This window comes from Mytilus californianus, unplaced genomic scaffold (genome assembly GCF_021869535.1).
Source record: "Mytilus californianus isolate M0D057914Y unplaced genomic scaffold, xbMytCali1.0.p SCAF_2, whole genome shotgun sequence".
Classification (NCBI taxonomy): Eukaryota; Metazoa; Mollusca; class Bivalvia; order Mytilida; family Mytilidae; genus Mytilus; species Mytilus californianus.
The window spans coordinates 25,538,293-25,557,412 of NW_026262668.1; the positions used below are offsets into that span (position 1 = coordinate 25,538,293).

At 32.2% G+C, this 19,120-nt stretch overlaps 1 long non-coding RNA gene across 4 annotated transcripts in view; it reads right to left on the reverse strand.

The window, feature by feature from the left end:
• Positions 1-10,828: 10,828 nt before the first annotated feature.
• The window catches only part of LOC127729567 (uncharacterized), a 65,230-nt gene continuing 56,938 nt past the window's right edge, over positions 10,829-19,120 (reverse strand). For all 4 annotated transcript variants that reach the window (XR_007994711.1, XR_007994710.1, XR_007994708.1 and 1 more), the window contains 4 exons: positions 14,818-15,009; positions 14,276-14,377; positions 12,340-12,457; positions 10,829-10,950 (listed from right to left, as the gene is read on the reverse strand). This is a non-coding gene — a long non-coding RNA (uncharacterized LOC127729567). The remainder of the gene's footprint in view (positions 10,951-12,339; positions 12,458-14,275; positions 14,378-14,817; positions 15,010-19,120) is intronic.

Here is a 19,120-nt window from a genome sequence, read left to right on the forward strand (position 1 = left end):
TGATGCCGAGGAAGCTGTATATGTGGTGTCTATAATATCTAGTTCAAGACTATTAATGGGACCAAATGAGAAAAGTTCGTATTGTTAATGGAGAGAACATCTTCAATACACCTGTGTGTACAATTAGAGTTTATTTGATCTAATATGATATTAAGAAGATGTGGTATGATTGCCAGTAAGACAACTCTGCACAAGAGACCAAATGACACAGAATTTAACAACTATAGATCATCGTACGGCCTTCAACAATGAGTAAAACCCATACAGCTATAAAAGGCCACGAAATGATATATGTAAAACATTCCAAACGAGAAAACTAACGGCCCGACTTTATATTCAATGAACGAAAAACAAATAGGATATAAACCAACAAACGACAACCACTGAATTACAGCTAGACTCCTAAATTGGGAAGGCACCTACATAATGTGGCGAGGTTAAACTAGTTAGCGACCCTCTTTCTAACCTGGGACAGTGGTGTAACAGAACAACAATTGAACAAACTATAAAGATCAGTTGAAAAGGGCTTAACTCATCAGATCGATACAAAGCAAAAACAAGTAACAAAAACACAAGAGTGGACTTATCCATCTCAATTACCCTTTCGAAAATAAAAACGCACACATTAAGATATTTCCGGGGGAAAACCACCAGACCCCCTCTCGCTTCCCTCGTTTGTGGATGCATTACGCATTATGTATACACAATATTGACCTTTCGATCATTTACGCTGCTGTAGGTCTTATTATCTTGGATGCCTAGTTACGCGTAGCATTGCCTCATAAATGAAAACAGGTCTAAATATGGGTAAAAATATATATATCACCAACAAAATTTAAAGCAATGATTTACGTTCTAAGAAAGTAATTACACACTTCAACCAATTACAAGTACATCAATTGATAACACAAATGCTGTTTTCTGATCATTACGTCTGGTCACGCCTTGTCTTTCACGATCCAAATAATGCGTTGAATGATCTTTAACGATCAATTTTGATAAAAAATCAACAAAAATAGAATTTTTCAAAAATAATATGAACTTTTTCAAGTAATAACATGAATATATTTTACTGGACTATCTGACATATAAAGATTAAGTTTTAGATATATCATGATATATTGGAATGTGACTATTATAGTTACAAAACGTGATTTTTTTCTTAATGATTTTCATAGGATTGTGTGTCGCCTTTTGTGTTTTCTTAAAAAGTACTGCATTTTTTTTTATTTTTTAAGTGCACAGTTTTATTAAGGAAGCTGAATCATTTTGACAGACATGACTTTTTTTTCTAATTTGTTCCACCTTTTGAAACTACAGCAGATTGTTTCATAGATTTTGAAGTAGAATTACACTTAATTGCATTCACGATCCGATACCAGATCTTTCACGATCTGATCGCAATGCTTGACCACCGTTAGTTATTCTTTCACGATCAATTCTCTCGATAAACCGAATGACACCCGTGTTAAAGTGAAAAGGGTTAAATTTGATCAACAAAGTAATATGTTTTTGGGACTTATTAAGAATATATAATATTGTTCTATGTATAATATATATATAATTACAGTTACAAACTAGAAAAATTCAGTTTAAAGCCCACGAATGTCCTTTCTTAATCACATTTTTTTTTCAAAAAAACCCGGACCATTTGTTGAAAAACCCGGACGTTTTAAACGTTGCTCTCGAAAAAACACGGACAATATAAAACACTGAATTGTAAGTGAAATTCTGCGTCGTTCGTGCTCAAAACATGTATAGCATTCAGAATAGGATGAATAGTCAAAAATAAAACTACTGTATCATACTCGCGAAATAGCAGTAAATCGATCTGATCGCATGTAATATCACTCGAAAAAACCTGATCTACACTCTAAAAAAGTGGACCTATTCACTAAAAAAAACACGATCTCAGCCGGACACTATACCTACCGTGGAAGTGTTCAATATTAAGTACTTCCTTATCATACAAGAAAGTCGTACTAACACGTTTGTTTTCGTATTACTTGAGTATAAAATCAGGTTATAATAAAAATCTATATTATTAATGACGGGATGCGGTTTTTTTTGTTGTTGCTAGAAAGCATAATAGCCATACAGAAATCAAAATAGAATTATTTTTGACTCGGTGGTGTTTTATAAAGTGATGAGCTGAAATGAATTTCGACGAATATTAAACATATTGAACCGTGGTTGCCTTAATGATTGTATTGTTTTTGCAGTCTTTAGTGTGATTGTCGGGCTACATTATGACTGTAAAAGTTTGATTTCTTTGCCGGATTATTGATATTACTCCATGGTTTTTTATTCTTCAATTCACAGGTGTGGCGTGATCGTCAGTATGCAAAGAATTACGCTCAAACCGGTGATAGGGACCGTCTAAAACTTGCAATGAGGTGAGAATTTTTGCTCCATGTTGAAGTCCTCACTTTGACTTTGAGATGAAGAACAGCTATAAAAGCGCTGTTCCTTTGCTTTTTGTGTTTTTTACTGTGCATGTACTGATTTTGTGTCATGGATGGATACCCCATATTCTTTCTTTTTTTATTAAGCAAACACTGCAAATAAAAGACATATATGTATTTGGCACACACAAAGTTTAAAAACGCCTTAAATCGTGTGTCTTAGCCAGATTAAGCTTGTTACCAAACAGCAAGAATCGTTGATTTGAAGGTCTAAAAGAGAAACAGATATTTAGCCTGAACGTGACTTTGGCAAAAAATAGCCAACTATTTGCAAGCATGGAAATAACCAAGAATATCAAAGATGTATCAATACAAATAGTATAAGACATCGAACGTTCATCTCTTGTAGGGGGACGGTTTTTTTTTCAATAAGTTGTCTTAAAAAAAATTGTTTTAGAAGGGTGTGAAAAAAAATAGATTGATTTTATTTAAAAACTGGAAAAAATGAAAAAGTAGAAATTTGAAAACAATGTAGTGCCTGTATGTTATTGAAAAAAACAAACTATCTGGCACGGTATAGCCAATTGTGCTGAAAGTGGCGTTAAACACCAAAAATCAACCAATCGATCTAGGTTTTTCCCCAGCAGTGTTGAATCATTTTTCAACTGCTGTTAATATGACCAAATTGACATACTGATTAGTAAAAATTGATAGATATTTATATTTACAAAATGGAGTTTCCAATTGCAATAAAAGCCATACCAATACACGGTTTTATATATGATTTCCAATTTTATAAATCTATATTTCCAGAAATTTATTTCCGTTAGTTTAATAATGTTATGGCCATAAAATTAGATAAAAAGTATAAATTATCAAATAATTTTGAAGCCATCACTACAAAAACAAAGCTAACATGATTAAGAGTAATGGAAACATCAATACTATATGCATTTGCTGAGACTTCGATAAAACCTGGGAGCTACTAAAACAACCTGGACTAGTACTATTCTCCAAAAAAATCCGGACTTATTAAAGTTAAGGTTTCCCAAAATGTCCTTTTTCATTCAATAACAAGTATTTCAGAAAGGTGTCTGAAAAAGTTAGGAAGTATTATAGATTCTGGAAATTCTTTTCCATTAATGTTTGCTTTCATATTATGCATATGAAGGGCTGTATTTTAAATCAGGCCTTTGGTTTTCTAGTTTGAATAGTTTCACTTTTTGGTAATGTCAGGGTCATTTAAAGCTGACTATACAGTATGGGGTTTGCTCATTGTTGACAGGTCGACCTGTATTAATTTTGCTTACATGCACGTCATTTGGACTCTGGTGTATAGTTGTGTCATTAGCACTCATACCACATCTTTTTATTTCTATTTTTATTATGTTTATTAAAAACACATTTTGCAAAAGATCATGTCAAGTATAACAACAAAAACGCTACTGTAATTTGAACCGCAACGCCTTTTCACTTTAGTCTAAATGTAAAACAGAATTTTGATTAATTAAAAAAATTGAAATTAGAAACAAATGAAATGAAATACATACATACATACTTCCCAAAGCGCCCCAAAGTTTACAGTGGTGCGTGATAGTAACCGTCGGCTTTTAAAAAAAATGTTTGGTTGTACGGAGTGATATAAAATACAAAATGTATATGTTTTTGGCCAAACAAAAGGAAAAGAAAAGAATATATAAAGAGCAACAAAGAACAAGATCGTAACCCCACACCCACCCTAGACAGTGTGGATGCATAACCTTATTCTGTTATTACGTATATACATGCAAACAATATGAATATCTTGGATGGAGTTGCATTAACAATCTGAAATTTTAGAAGTGTTGCAGAATTGTCGGCTTTCGTAGTTCTTAAATGTATTCTGAACTTGGAAGTCATTCAAATTATGTGTTTTTGTCTTATGGTGATACTGTTAACAGGGATACACATAATTGGGAATTGTTAGAAATTGTTTGGTTAAGAGATAGCAGAAAGAATCAACGTCCGATTAGTTCGAGTTATCAGAGATCCCCAATCGGTGGCAACAAGTACAGTTACATGATGTACAGTAAATAGCATTTCTTGAAAGTATTTCCCGCTATGTATAGCATTTTTGGAAAGTTTGTTTTTAAGCGACCACTTCAGTTGATCTCATATAAAAATATAACTAGCGCAGTTGAAATTATATTCGGTATTACATTTAACTGTTTTATTTGAATGTAAAACATTTCTAAGGTAAGACTTATATTGTACACTAGCAAAAAGGGGGATGTTTGATAAAGGATTACTTTTCAATGCATACTTTTATTCAATATGCAATTTGGAGGAAAATGATGCAGGTCTTTTAATGAAAACTGTTTAATAAATAATTAATAACGTACATGTAATACTACAATTAAAAAAACGTACTGTTTTCACGATCATGATGATCATGCAGGATCGCCTCTATTTGTCGTTTGTTTTTTTGCCTTTTTTCATTGGTTTTGTGTTGTTGGGTTTCTGTGTCATTGTCGTATACTTCAAATCTCCTTTTATTCTCGTTTATGATGCATAAATATACGTATAAACTTTATCACACAAAGAATACACCCTAAAAATCCAGCAAATTTACGGCAGGATCGACGTACTATTTTTCAAATTCAGTGCAATTTAGTTCTTTCGAAAGAGATGACAGTCTTGTAAAATTTTCATCTTTCGTTTACTAGAAACGAATTTAGGAGGGTCCGAAGCACCATTTTCATTAAATTAACGACTTATTGAACCATTATTTTCAAATACACCATGAATTCTTTACATCTTCAAGTAGGCTTTCTTCGTATTGACCTTCATATCAATAGTAAGTATACATACTATTTAAGGGCATACGATACAGTTACAACTTACAGGATAGGTCATAACGTTGCTACCGTAAAATGAGTGCATAGACCTCTCTTTTTGAAATTGACATTTGGCTTGATTATGTATGAAGATTATTTTTACCAATTTTTATAAACAAATCAACGATGATTTGTTGTTAAATTAGATAAATATACAGCAAGAAAAGTACCACATGAAGATATATTTTTTTATTAATTATCTAAATTGACTATGTGAAAAATAGCTTCTGTTCGCCAAAAATTCATGGTGGGAATGAAACTGTATCGCATGCGCTTAAACTCAACTTACAATAAATAGGCTATATCACCGATTTTCTTAAAATTTTGGCTCGTTGAACTTTAACTGAAAATCAAAAACATAATGCATTTATCTTTTTTTTCTCAGAAATATTATGATTGAATTCTTTCAAAATAAGTGCACATTTGTATAGAAAGCACAAAAAACGGCGAAAGACGTTCTTAAATTTGTCTTCCAATTTTTATTCCATATATTTTTCTTAAAAAACAATATGTTGTTGGTACAGAAATTTCCGTTTTAATGATATAGAAATAATTTGGTCACCGACTTCGTTTTACCGGTATACATCATTCAAAGTGGTGTACTAGGTGAAAAAAATTCCACAAAACGTCGAAATAATCGTAGCTTCATCGCGTTGTAGGCCGTAAAACGTCGATTTTCGGATGGTTTTTGTCTAAAATGTTTTGTATACATAAAAAAAAAAAAACAATTGCGGCCCCTTATTAGCGATAAATTTCCAAAATTGTCAACCCTAAAAACCCTAGGTGCTCACCTTTTCAACGGAACATCAGTGTATATTACTATATTGATTCGAAGTTGGTGTAATATCAAATCAGGAAACTACAGAAAAAGGGTGGGGGCGAGCAGTTTTATTATTATTTTGTACATGCATTCAAGGTAAAAAAAATTATAATGATACCATATTATGATAAATAAAAGAGTAGGACATCTTTAACCAGTACCTCTGGCTACTTTCATGTAATAGCGAGCAAACTTTAACTCTGCTTTCCAAACTATACTAGTCAACAAAAGAAACGATACAAGGCAATGTATTTTCCATATATAATAAAATTGGATACACTGTACCAAGGTAAATAATTGCCCAATTGGTCTAATATTTACAGAGTGTTTTTTTCTTATCAAAACCATTGATTTAAGGCAAAAATGCGATTTTTTGTTGTTGCAATTTTTGTTATTTCAAAAATCGTATTTTCACCCAAAAATTCAAAAATCGATATAAGAACTTAAAACTCTAAACTTAAACATGGTCTGCTTAAAATTTTGAATGCCTTTGCAGATATTTGTATACTTAATTCATATCTTCGAAATTAAGTACCGACTTTTGTCATCATTTTCCGCTAAATAAATTTGACCCCTGTGTTCAATAACATGGTATTTTCTCACTTTCAAATTTGGTCAGATTCTTTTAATCATATGCATTTGCTTTGCAAATGAATGTTTTTTCTTAGGTAATATAACAGTTTTTCCTATTTATTATATTTTATGATAAATTGGAGTTCAAACTTGTGTATCGTTACTTTTGTTGACTAGTATATATGCCGTCGTATTCTTTGTTCGACATATGATGTAGATAGGCAAATAATGAGGTTTGTGTGCAGGTAAACAGGTTCTACCGCACCACGTTGTGTGCAGGCAAACAGGTTCTACCGCACCACGTTGTGTGCTCGTACAAATTTGGCCTAGTATCTGGACCACGAAAAAAGGTTGGTTGTTGTTAGTTTTTGGGAATTTTTTTTCGGAGTAGTCGGACGTCTGTAGTTAGTATTTTTTGTGTTTCCTGTTCTCTTTTTTATGCATTATTTTATTTTTTTGCTGTAAATATACGGATGCCGACTAGGGCAACATTGAAAAACAAACATTTATCGTAATTACGGCATACCGTATAGACAAAAAAGACGAACTGGAAATTTGTTATGGGCATACATGTAACAGTTATATATTTCAAAAACTGAACTGTTAACTTTTCTGGTAAATCAAAAATTCATATAAAGATATTTACAATTATTCTAAATGTGCGTTTAGGCTTTTTATACGCGTTTTACGTGTATTATCTTCAAAAGATGTCATTAAGTGACACGAACCTGTTACCTCAGATACTGTAGAAAGCACACAACATTTAATGTTAGATAGAAGTGATGGGGATTTTGTTTTCTGTTGTGATCTGTAGCGAAGTGTTGAAGGAAAAGAAAATGGATTGACTTTAAAAGTGCAAAAAGTAAATAATCTTACTATGACACTCTCACTGATAAGTACAAAATTTAATGTACAACGACGACGAGTTGGAGATGGGATATCGCGGGACACAAAAAGAGGTTGTTGAAACTTTTATATCACATTAAGGAGTTTACAATATCATCACTGTTTCCCTGCTTAAGGATCACTATCTTACATGTTTTTTTAGGGGGGGGGGAGGGGAGTGTCGGAAGAAAAAGGACATACCCCTTATGGTTATATGGTTGACCTCTTATAAAATAATTTATTCTTCTATTGCAGCAACTGTTTTCGAATAACCCGCCTTAAGCTGAAGGTGATATGCGGAAGACTGAGAAGAGTTTTAAGACCCACTTGTGCAGGTTGTACAGATATTTGTGAAAGAAAAGCCCGAGGACGTTGCCAGTGTCGAGTCTGTATGAGGAACAGAAACAGGAACAGATACAGAGGGCGCTAACTATTCATATGATTTAATTGTTTATACAGTTTAACAGTTCTTTTGTCTTTTTAAAAAAACTTTTCACTAAATTGAATTACTAATAACTTATAGAATACCAGGAAATGTGGAGTATACGTCAATTACTCAACATCAGTGGTTAATAAAGAAGACAGTTAAAAGTCGCCGTAGGTATACGTACGGCCTGTTCAATAAACCAAATCCAAGTGTGGATGGTAAGCTTTTCAATCGCCCCTAAGTATAGGTGTGTTGTTAATATGATCAAAACAGACAACCAAATAACCGACTTCCACATCAGATTCTCAATTGACATAAATATGGAGAATGACAACTATTGACGATATCCTTGACTTCTTTTCAGACAAATTAACATCAGCCGGGGTACTCAATCTCCCCTCGTGAGTATCTTAAGCATCATTACTATGTTCCTCTTTCGTAAGTATTTTAGTGGTAGCAATTAAGAATCAGTTAACGTTATATGTACAGTTAATAAAGAAAAAAAAAAACAGAAAATATAAAATGTATATTATATAACAGAAAAAAAAACCAAAAACAGTAAAGATCCGAATTATTTTCTTTTACTTTAAAAAGATTATATACTCTGGAATCTAAACACTTTTTTTTCGTCTCTGTATCTGTCAAGTTTCTTTGTTGTGACTTGGCAGTAAATTGTGTTGTTGTAGTTACTTTTGAAGTACAAAAAAAAAAGCAACAGTAGTTTACCGATGTTCAAATCTCGTGAAATATCGAGGGAAACACGTGCCCCAACAGGGTAAGCGTTTCCTGATATGTATGCATCAGCCACTATGCGAATCCACACTCAATAGAAATGCTCAGTTCGAATCATTTGCGTTGCGTTTTATTGAAATCTGGATACCAAGACGATTTAATGGTTTTAGTAGAAATCAATAGAATTCACATTTATCTAAATCTACTTTATAATGAAATAAATGAATATTGACCATCTTGGATGACGCAGTTTTACTTTCGTACTGTACAATTCATTGTCGAGCTGAAAAGCTGACTGTGACAGAGTCAATTTTATAAACTTGTACTGTTATGGCTTTAAACGTGTGAATACTTGACACCCATTAATTTTGTATCAATGATCATCGGGTTGTGTAAGCTTAGGTCCTTATAATGGCATGGTCATTTCACTTTTTTTTGCGCATTTGCAGATTGAAATAGTCCCTAAAGCTCCAAAAACCATGTCTTTCTTTCGTTATCATTATAAATGCCATACATTTATCGCTTGGCGTGCAGTTGAGATTAAAAGCAAACCAATAGCTCTCTATAATCAGAGTATACATGTACATTGTTTCGATGGGTTTATTAACCATTTCTAAGAGACGTCCGTTTTATGGACCGTTCATAGGCATATTACTGTTGAAATCTTTAATGAAAAGTACTGAACAATGCTGAATTTATTTTTCAGTACAAATATTTTTAAAACGATTTTGTATGATTAAATCTACTATCAATATTTAGAAAATGATAATTAACAAGATTCTTTAATTCTTTAAAGAAACATTTTTTCTTCAATGATGTAAGCAATTTAATTTTTCAATTAATATTTCAGTTTTTATTTAGTCTGAATGATAGATCTTACACAAAGGATTGATCCCATTCGTCAATATTATTTGGGAGGCTTTCTTATTCTTTTCCTATTTTAATGATTGTTTCAATTTGTCCTGAATGTTCAATTAATTTGCCAATAACTATTTTTTCTTCGCCAGAATTTGTTTGTTATATGACATTCATTCAGTGGTAAGTCTTTAGGCATAATCAGAACGAGTATATTCGACGTCATTTTACCAAATTCAATGGAAACGAAAGTATATGGTATATTAATACACGAAAATTGTCTACCCATAGTTATTGATCTGCTTCATCTCAAAGTCACGGTGAGATAAAACGCATGTTATATATCAAATTAAAAAATAAAACTGTGTTACAACGTTCACCGATGTTGATGGTAAATTATTTGAATCGTTTTGCAATGTTCAAGGTAATTTTGTTCTTAGAATTAATTTTCTGCATTATTCACGTTTCTTGCAATTGCCTTCAAACTGCTGTTCAGACGCCAAATGTCAATTTTGAGTTTATACAAATGAATTATGTTATATATACATTGTCGCTATCATAGAATTAAAACCGTGACAGTATGGACAACAGCAACACGTATTTTGTTAATAATACTGAATTATTTACCTTTAACTTCTTTGTCATCGGCTATCGATAACAATGATTTTACGCTCACACAGTCTGTCAGAGGCCTTCCAGTGGGGATTTAGATAATCACTTGCTACATATTTCGAAACTTTCTTTTTACAAAACTTTAAAGGAATTTGTTTAAACTATTCTTAATATCAGCACACCGAACAGTTTCACTTTAAAGAATGATAAATATTCAGAGCTAATATCATTAAAAAATACATTTACACATTTCGATTTTCATTGTGAAAACTTTACGTTGATGAGGTTATTTTACAAAATATCTTACGAATGATGTAAATGTTGTAATATGCCTAAAAGGTGTATTGCTTTTGGAAATAAAGTATTATTATTATTATTATGTTAAACATCTATGAATATGAAATCTAATATTATACAAATTTAAACATATGGATCTTTACCAATTCAACTGTGTAGAAACATTTGCACTCTTTATATCTCAGAAGAGTTCTGTCAACACTGCAATGATCTCTTTTTTTTCCATGATTAATATGGAAAGGTCGTTACAAAAAAAAAAATAAAAAAATAAGAGAGTTATTCTTTTTTCTAACATCGTCCTATATATATTAAGTTATAACAAAGTCAGCATTCATTAAGTTATACGATATCTTTTACATTTATTTTTCAAGCTGACACATTTACCAGTTACCAGGTGGTTTGAAAACGTTCTTATAGCTGATTGGAGGACTTGTGTTATATGCGCACTGATAGCTAAACCATGTAACCCTGAAAAGACAAATCTTGATCTCATATAGACAATTGATTTTAAACGTGAAGTATTACTGCTTATGCGACAGTTATCTGTCCCCCAAAATTCACTTGTGCGTAAATTTAAAGCCATTTAGGTAATTTGATTCAGTTCACTTTCAGTGTTTTGAAAAGATCCTACAAATCATCCTTTCTGATGAAGGTAAATCCAGAAAAGCTCTTTGGACGGATGAAATTATCTAACGTGTTGTTTTCATTTTTTACAGCACTGGGTCGATACCTCTGCTGGTGGACTACCAGTCCCCGAGAGTATCACCAGCTTAGTAGTCAGTACTTCGGTACTGACATGATTTATAACAAACCTTTTTAAAATTGCCCGTTTATAAATTTTGAAATTATAAAGAAACTAAGGTTTCAACCCCCTCAGGCAAAGTTGACCGTTGATAGATTTGACTATTTTTTTTAAGGTATTTGTTTGTCATATAGCTCTACAACTATTTCGGTTCATATACATCCTAGGCTTTCAAATATTCGGCTTTGAGCGTTCCTGATGAAGGTAAATCCAGAAAGAGCTTCGGACGCATGAAATTATTTAACGTGTTGTTTTCATTTATTATTGTATTCTTATTCTACGATTTCGGACGTACGTTTATCGGCTCTATCTTTTTTGTGTTCATTTTGAAACGATAGGTAACATTAATGAAGCCTCTATACTATTTTCTTTTTTTTATGTAATGAACTTTCAGTAACAATGGCTTATATATCTTCAGTAGTCGATTAATATTTACTTCTGCAAGTTGGATTCTAGATCTTTTTAATCATTTACAAGGAGAATGCCAAAATAGACGGGCGAGAACCAACCATCGGACTCCTGGTTCAATTTGCGTTTAGGATTAGAGCTAGTGAAAGTTTTAGGTATGTGTATGGTTAAGGTTAAGGTTAAGAATAAACTCATCATAGATGCCAGGATTCGTCCACAAAAGACTCACCAGTGACGTTCAAATAAAAAAAAATGTTAAAAAGGCCAAATAAAGTACGAAGTTGAAGAGCATTGAGGACCCGAAAAGTTATTGCCAAATACAGCTAAGGTAATCCTTTCCTTTGTTAGGGTCAGCTTAGTATAGCTGTGTATGGGTTGCCACCCCTGAAGTAAAATAATGTCAAATTATATTCCAGGTTTAAACTTGAGCTACATAATGTGGTTATATTTTACTACTCTCCTTACGCTTAGAACATACCGTTTATACATGTAATATATATTTAGAGAACATAAGGAACTGATGAAAGCCTTGAATTATTTATTATATATACACATAGTTTTGTAAAACTAGAGTTATCATTCTTGTCCCTAACAGATATATAGGATATTTTAAAGGCCCGAACGATTGTGACTACGTTAATACAAACCCGCCATCAGGAGACCAAGATGTGGTCATGAACTTCCCTTTATCTACTCTAAAAATCCGTCCTTGTGGAAGTTTGTCATTATAAGCAAGTCTGCAATCTTTTAGGGAGTACTGTATTCCTAAAGATATTTTAGTAAAAGTTCAATTTAATTAAAGAACTAAAATGTTTAAACATAAACATCGATACGATACTTGACTTTCACTACATGATTACATGGTACATGTAACTTTAGCTGTTTTCATTCCTTTTGGTAATGCTACCTTTATACACATTTGGTTCTTTAAACTCTTGGAACTCAGCTTTAACGTTCCTTGGGATTGATTAATCATAAAAGTGCTTCCAATACACACAGCAAAATGAAAAAATAAAACATTTTGACTTATTCTGCAGTTTGTAATATATGTTCGGAATCTTTTGTTCATTCCAATGAAACAAAAAAAGTTTTGACTGTTTGTTTGATATTAGAAATTGACCTCGAGACTGCATTATAGCCTGCTGGTAAATGGTTGTGTCGTACAAAATCTTGTCAAATAAAATAATTAACATTTAGACCATGTGATTTTCTTATTTTGTGTATTCAGTCTATTGACGTCAGTCCAATTGGTTGCAGTTTTATATCAAGCATTCGACTTTCTTTCCTTGACGTGTGAAACACAACTTCTATGATATTTCATGAAAATTTATAGCCGACCGTACGAGACCCTCATTGGTAGTCGATGTCGTTAACACCCCCTAGTAGTATGACAATACAATTTTGCAAAAACACATGTAATGTAAATTTCAAGCACGGAAGAAAAACCTTAACCACTCGCGTAATACATGTGCCTAAATGCTTGATAGCATTTCATCCCGTTCCCGTCTATACAAAATACAATACCAATTCATGCTTTCGTCATCCTGACTGAATTATTAAATATTTTTGTATAATTGGTAGCTTCATGATTATCTTTGTGTTTCCTTCCAGTTGTTAGACTATGAATGAAAATATAACTCTTCAAATAACACAGGAAAAAGGTTCGGGCATCTTTAATTTATATATAGATATACAAATATGTAAATGGTTTTGGAGGCTTGACATGTTCGCCTTTATAATGTGGTTCCAAGATCATTTAATTTATACGCAATATAATGCTTGCAAACCCGTAAATCGCGTTTCAGATCTTATTTGATTAAGTTTGAAGTACTTGGAAATTAATGGTAGACATATCCTGATAATTTTAAAGACCAAATATTCAAAATATCACCAGATTTCTAGAACCAGTTTTCAACATTTGGTGTCATATAGTGCTATAAAAATCATTAGTTTGTTGAACACTAGTGTCTTGTCAACGATGGTAGCTTGAATGTTCTCAGTATATGTGTAGCGAGTGTAGAAAATATTATTTTACAAAACAATGAACATGTACGATAACATTGCAACAACATATCCATCTGCAAATAATCTTGTTTTACTGAACATTAAGTAAATAGAATCATTGCCATGTCATTAGAATACGTGAAGGAATGAAATAAATTAATTTGATTTATGCATGTTTGTTAAGGATGTACTTAGGTCAGGTTAAGGAGTTTTTGTCAGATGTTCGAACTCCTTGGTTTTTTTCCTACTATACAGGGTAAAATATTTTGCCCCATAATACCCATTTTTCTTTTCATATAAAACTTCAATAGCTCATAAAAGGTCATTTACCAAAATTTAAGCAGATTCTAGATTTCTTTTCTTTCGATTTGAGACCCAAATAATACCAATGCAAATATAAGGTAAAAGTCTGAGTCAGCCTTTTCCCGCCATTTAAAAAAAATTAAATATCTCGAAAATATATTTTTAGCTTATTTTGTTCCTTAACTAATGCTCTTTTGACTTATAGTATCAATTTTAAATTTTAGATTTTTTTAATTTCAACTAAGTACATCCTTATTAAGAATATTATATATTTACCTGGCTCTCTACAACATTTTATCATTCGTTTCAAACCTAGGTGGAACCAGCCACTATAGTAACCATCTTTAGGACACTGAAAAAAATTGCTCACCGTGGAATCTACCAAAATAAAACGTCAAATATAACACATATCTTTTTGAGCCGCAAAAATAAAAAAAATGTTAAAAATCAGGAATCTATATATTGACCTAAAATTAAAACCAAATATTTTTTCATTATATACAGGTAACGTTTGAACAATTTGTGTGTTTCAGGATTAATCGCTGATTCTTAAATATTAAAAAAATATTTATTATATAATCTTAAAATTTAGAAACCAGGAAGTCTTATGTATTAATCATCACTATCATTACTTTGAAAAAATAAGGATATGGAGTTAATAGACTGGTGAACAAAGTGTTTTCTTTCATTTACTCTTTATTTCAATAATAGTTTGATTATACATTTGCAGATTTTTTTTTACAATTTATTCTACATTTAAGTTTCAAAGTTGAAATCGTTAATGCATAATGAAGTATTCGTCTAAATCAAATACTTACGGAAGATTTTGCACTTAACATTTTTGCCAGGCCCAGGTCCAGGTTTACATGCGATTCGATCTTGATCTGGAAAAACTTGATCTGGAACATTGCCATCTTGACACATTTGTATCCTCTTATAAGGTCTCGTCAGGACTCTAGTTCCATTTGCACTTTCGGCAAAAAGTATTGCCAAAAGCGCAAATATTAAACCTTTATCGGTAAAAGAAAATATCAGTTCTCAAGAACAGTAAATCTTGAAAAAATTACAAACTCAGACAATATTGGCAGATTTTGCTGAAGAGACGTCAAGCAGCTGGGGAAAGCACATGCTGGAGTATTCCAACTGTCCAACGTTAGAAATTCTAACATATCAAACGTTTTAAGCAATAACCATGATAACAAATTTTACATTTTTTATGAATTTAGTTTCAACCGATATGAGAATCTTCAAGTTTATGTTTTTTTACGTTATACATACATCATCTTCATTGATATAACAAACATCAAAGTATATAAGGTCAAATAGCGATAGTACCAAAATATACACAACATGAGATGTTCTTACTAGTACAGTTGTCTGCAACTGAATAATATGCTTTTGTTTTGTTTTGACCATACCTAGTGGTATGTGTCATAGACACGGAAGTAAGTTTACTAATTTTTGCATGAACCCTATTGATAGTTTTTGTAGTCTTTCGAAATACCGGAAGTGATTACTGTTTTTTTTTCGGAATACATCTGTTCTTTTCTATGGCCACCTGCGTAATAGGTAATTAATTTATCTAATGAATATGTATTGGCGTTCTACAGTTGCTATAGAGATAAGTGTTAATCGAGGCTGATTGATATCCTACAAAAGTAGTTAACTAAATTAGAGTCGCGGCGTACGTTCAGTTTTCTGAAATAAATGTGTGTTCACATTGGCGATTAAGTGACCGTTAATGGATAGGGCGTTTTTAAGATTTTTAAACTAAGCCATTTTAGCGTGATTGAAAAAGAGCAGTCCATTAAGCAGCAATTAAAATTCTACGTCCAGGAAAGATACAAACCAACAAGGAGTTTCTTAAATTGTTCCTATATTGATTGAAATAGCAAAAGTGGAATAATTATTAGAAGTCCATTACTTGAACTAGTAAAATGTTGGATATCCTTTATCTTTATCAAAATACAAATTAAAATAAATAGGAAAAAAAATATAGAAAAGCAAACTGAACCTTAGAATCGTTGAGATGTTTAAAATACAGATATAAGATGCAACAACGAAACATTATATTTTTAAAGTTATAAACATATTTTTAGAGGTATGATGACGATTCTGAAAGAATAATAAAATGTTTGGGCGTGAAGTCTGTGATGTCAGATATTATGCATATGTAATAGCAGTGATGAAATTCTAATACATGGTCAGAGATAAAATAACGAATGTCTAGTTTTATAGAGACTGAGTGATGATAGATACAGTCAGAGTTAAGATACTAGTAATGAATTTCTACTTATAGTAATTAAGGTTTTACTTTTTTATCAAAATAAAGACAAGGAAACGAAAGCAATAATAAGACAACTCAATGGCATCAGGCAGTTAGTTTTCTCGTATGATTTGTTTTACATTTGTCATTTCGAAGCCTTTTATAGCTTACTTTGCGGATTTTGCTAATTTTTGAAGGCCGTACGGTGACATGTATTGAGTTGTAAACTTCTACGTCATTTAGTCCCTGGTGGAGAGTTGTCTCTTTGGCTTCATGCAACATCTCCCTTTTTAAATAAAGAAAGCATACTAAATCTTATTTAAAAATGCAAGTTAACACTGGAAATTACGATGAAATTTAAAGGCGCCTTTTAGGTGCGTTAAAAGCAGAAATTATTTGTCATATTGAAACAGTTCATAAATAAATATGCGTTTGAGTCCTTAAAATAATACTATAGACATGAAACAATTTACAGACACACTGAGTGATATTCTTTGTGATAGGTGACCCCCTCCACAACACACACACAATCAGACTTAAAGTTGAAATAGCGGGTGGACAACGTCATGTCCCACATAAAGAAGAATCAGTGCAAGATTCTTCTGGGAATTCCGTCAATGTGTTTTCAAGGAGTTGAGGCAATCTCTATTCATAAGCGAATTTAAAGGGTCTAGTTGACAGAGGCCTGGAACGTTTTTGGTAACACAATAGGACGATTTCTTAAAGTTTGTATTCATACGCAAAAAATAGCACAACTAAGAAACAAATGTTTTTTTTCTCAAAATCAATTTCCGTATTCAACGGAATTGCGATCGCAAAAACCGGATTTTTAAATAGCGTACTGGACATGAGCTATATTAAATTGGCACAGTTATTCCTGCTTCCTTCTGTCTGTCACACAATCGTATAACAACAAGAGATAAACATCTTCATTATATTTTGGCTAATTCAGAAAAGGCCAAGTTATGAAATGAAAAAGTGAGATTTGTTTGAACAAACTGATTTAAGTATAAAGCTGAGGTTTCAAACTATTTCTACTGTAAAAACCTGATTGGAGTGTGTTGCCTTGTGTATAAATAAATTGAGATCAAGCATATCTTGAATATGATAGCCAATGACCAAACCATATAAACCAGTGTAATTGGTTTTCCAAAACGGTTTTAGTTAGGAATTAACAAATAAGAATATAGCTTAGGGTTTTGAACTATTTTCAAACTAGCTACAAAAACAAATAATCATGATTCATTTGTTTTCTTCACAAAAAGACTGTTTTCACATTTACATGTCGACTTTATCCAGGAAGCTACCTCATATTCCCAAATCAGCACCTCAAAATGGAACATACAGTGGTTGTCTCCTATTTGGCACGTTTTAATCTTATCTATTGTAAAAGAGAGGAATGGGAGAGAGAGGAATAATTTCTTTGAGAAAATTATACCCATTATTGAACAGCAGTGTGTCTACATCTTATATAAAAAATGAAGTAAAATCATACATCTTTATTTAACAATTATCTCATCTTATATACCAAACCGGCATGTAGGTTCACGATTGCATTTCTTTTTTAAAGAAAACAACTTGTTATAAATTTTAGTTTTATCCTACTCACTAGGTTGAATCCGCTGCTCTCCGTGATGTTCATTCTAGCAACGTTAGTAGCCACGATCCTCTAGTGGCATGACAAAAGGGTGTATTTCTGCATTTTCAACACTGAGGTTGTGAGTGCGAACCCTGCACGTGGCAGGTGCAATCGACTCCAATCTTAATTGACTAGGATTGTCAGTTTTCCTACAGAAGGTCGGTCGTTCTCTACGGTCACTACGGCTTCCTCTACCCATAAAAAATGACCACCACGAAATAGGTAATGGGGCTTAAAGTGGCGTTAAACACCAATCACTCAATTATTCAAGGTATGTAATTGCACTAAAACTACAGCTCAATTAGTCAACGGTGACTTGGAGGATTTTTTTCTTATCAATTAACATTTATATATAAGCTCTTTTGGTTTAATGCTTTTAAGTCTCCAATGTGACTAATATAAATGGTTTGAGTAACACGTTTCGATGACAGTAAGATGCGTATGTGCTTATTTTATCGTGTTTTTTTCTAAAGTTAGCACCGCTACTTGAATAATGTCGTTCTCCGAGTGTCCAATCCACCCTGTAGCCGGTGCGTCGGTACTGGAATGATTTAAAATTTATATATCTTGTTAGTAAATTTATCTTTCATAAATTAGATAAATCTACCAACCAAGAATTAAATTTTCAGCGTTAATCATAAGGCAAAGCTCAGTTTTGTTTAATGTTTTGTTTAACCCGCCCTTTTAATTGTGTGCTAGCAAACGATATATCTGTCCTGTCTCTGATCCTGATTGTACACGATTACGGATTTCAATGTGTTATGATTAACAGTTTGCCAGTTATTGTATTTATATTTCATAAGGTTTAATTATGGAATAATTCTTAACTTTATCATTAAAGGGACATTAGCTACGAGATATGAAAAAAAAAAAATAAGATTTGATTTTTTTTTGGTTCAATCATTAATGAAAGTGAAATATTGAAATAATAATTCGCTTTTTGCAGCCAGTTTGGTTCAATTTTGTCAAAATAAGCTAAGAAATATCGCTGATGAATTTTTCACTTGCAAGTTAATAATTCGACCTCATAGAATCCGTATTCATGTGACCTTTTATTCAACTCCTTAGCTAGAGATAGGTTACGCATGTTCAGCTTTTAAAAGGATAAGAATGTCAACATTGAAAATGAAACAAGGATAAATCATTTGATTGACTGATTCGATCCACAAAAACTCATTCTTATACAGGTAAAAACGATGATTAACATATTTGTTTA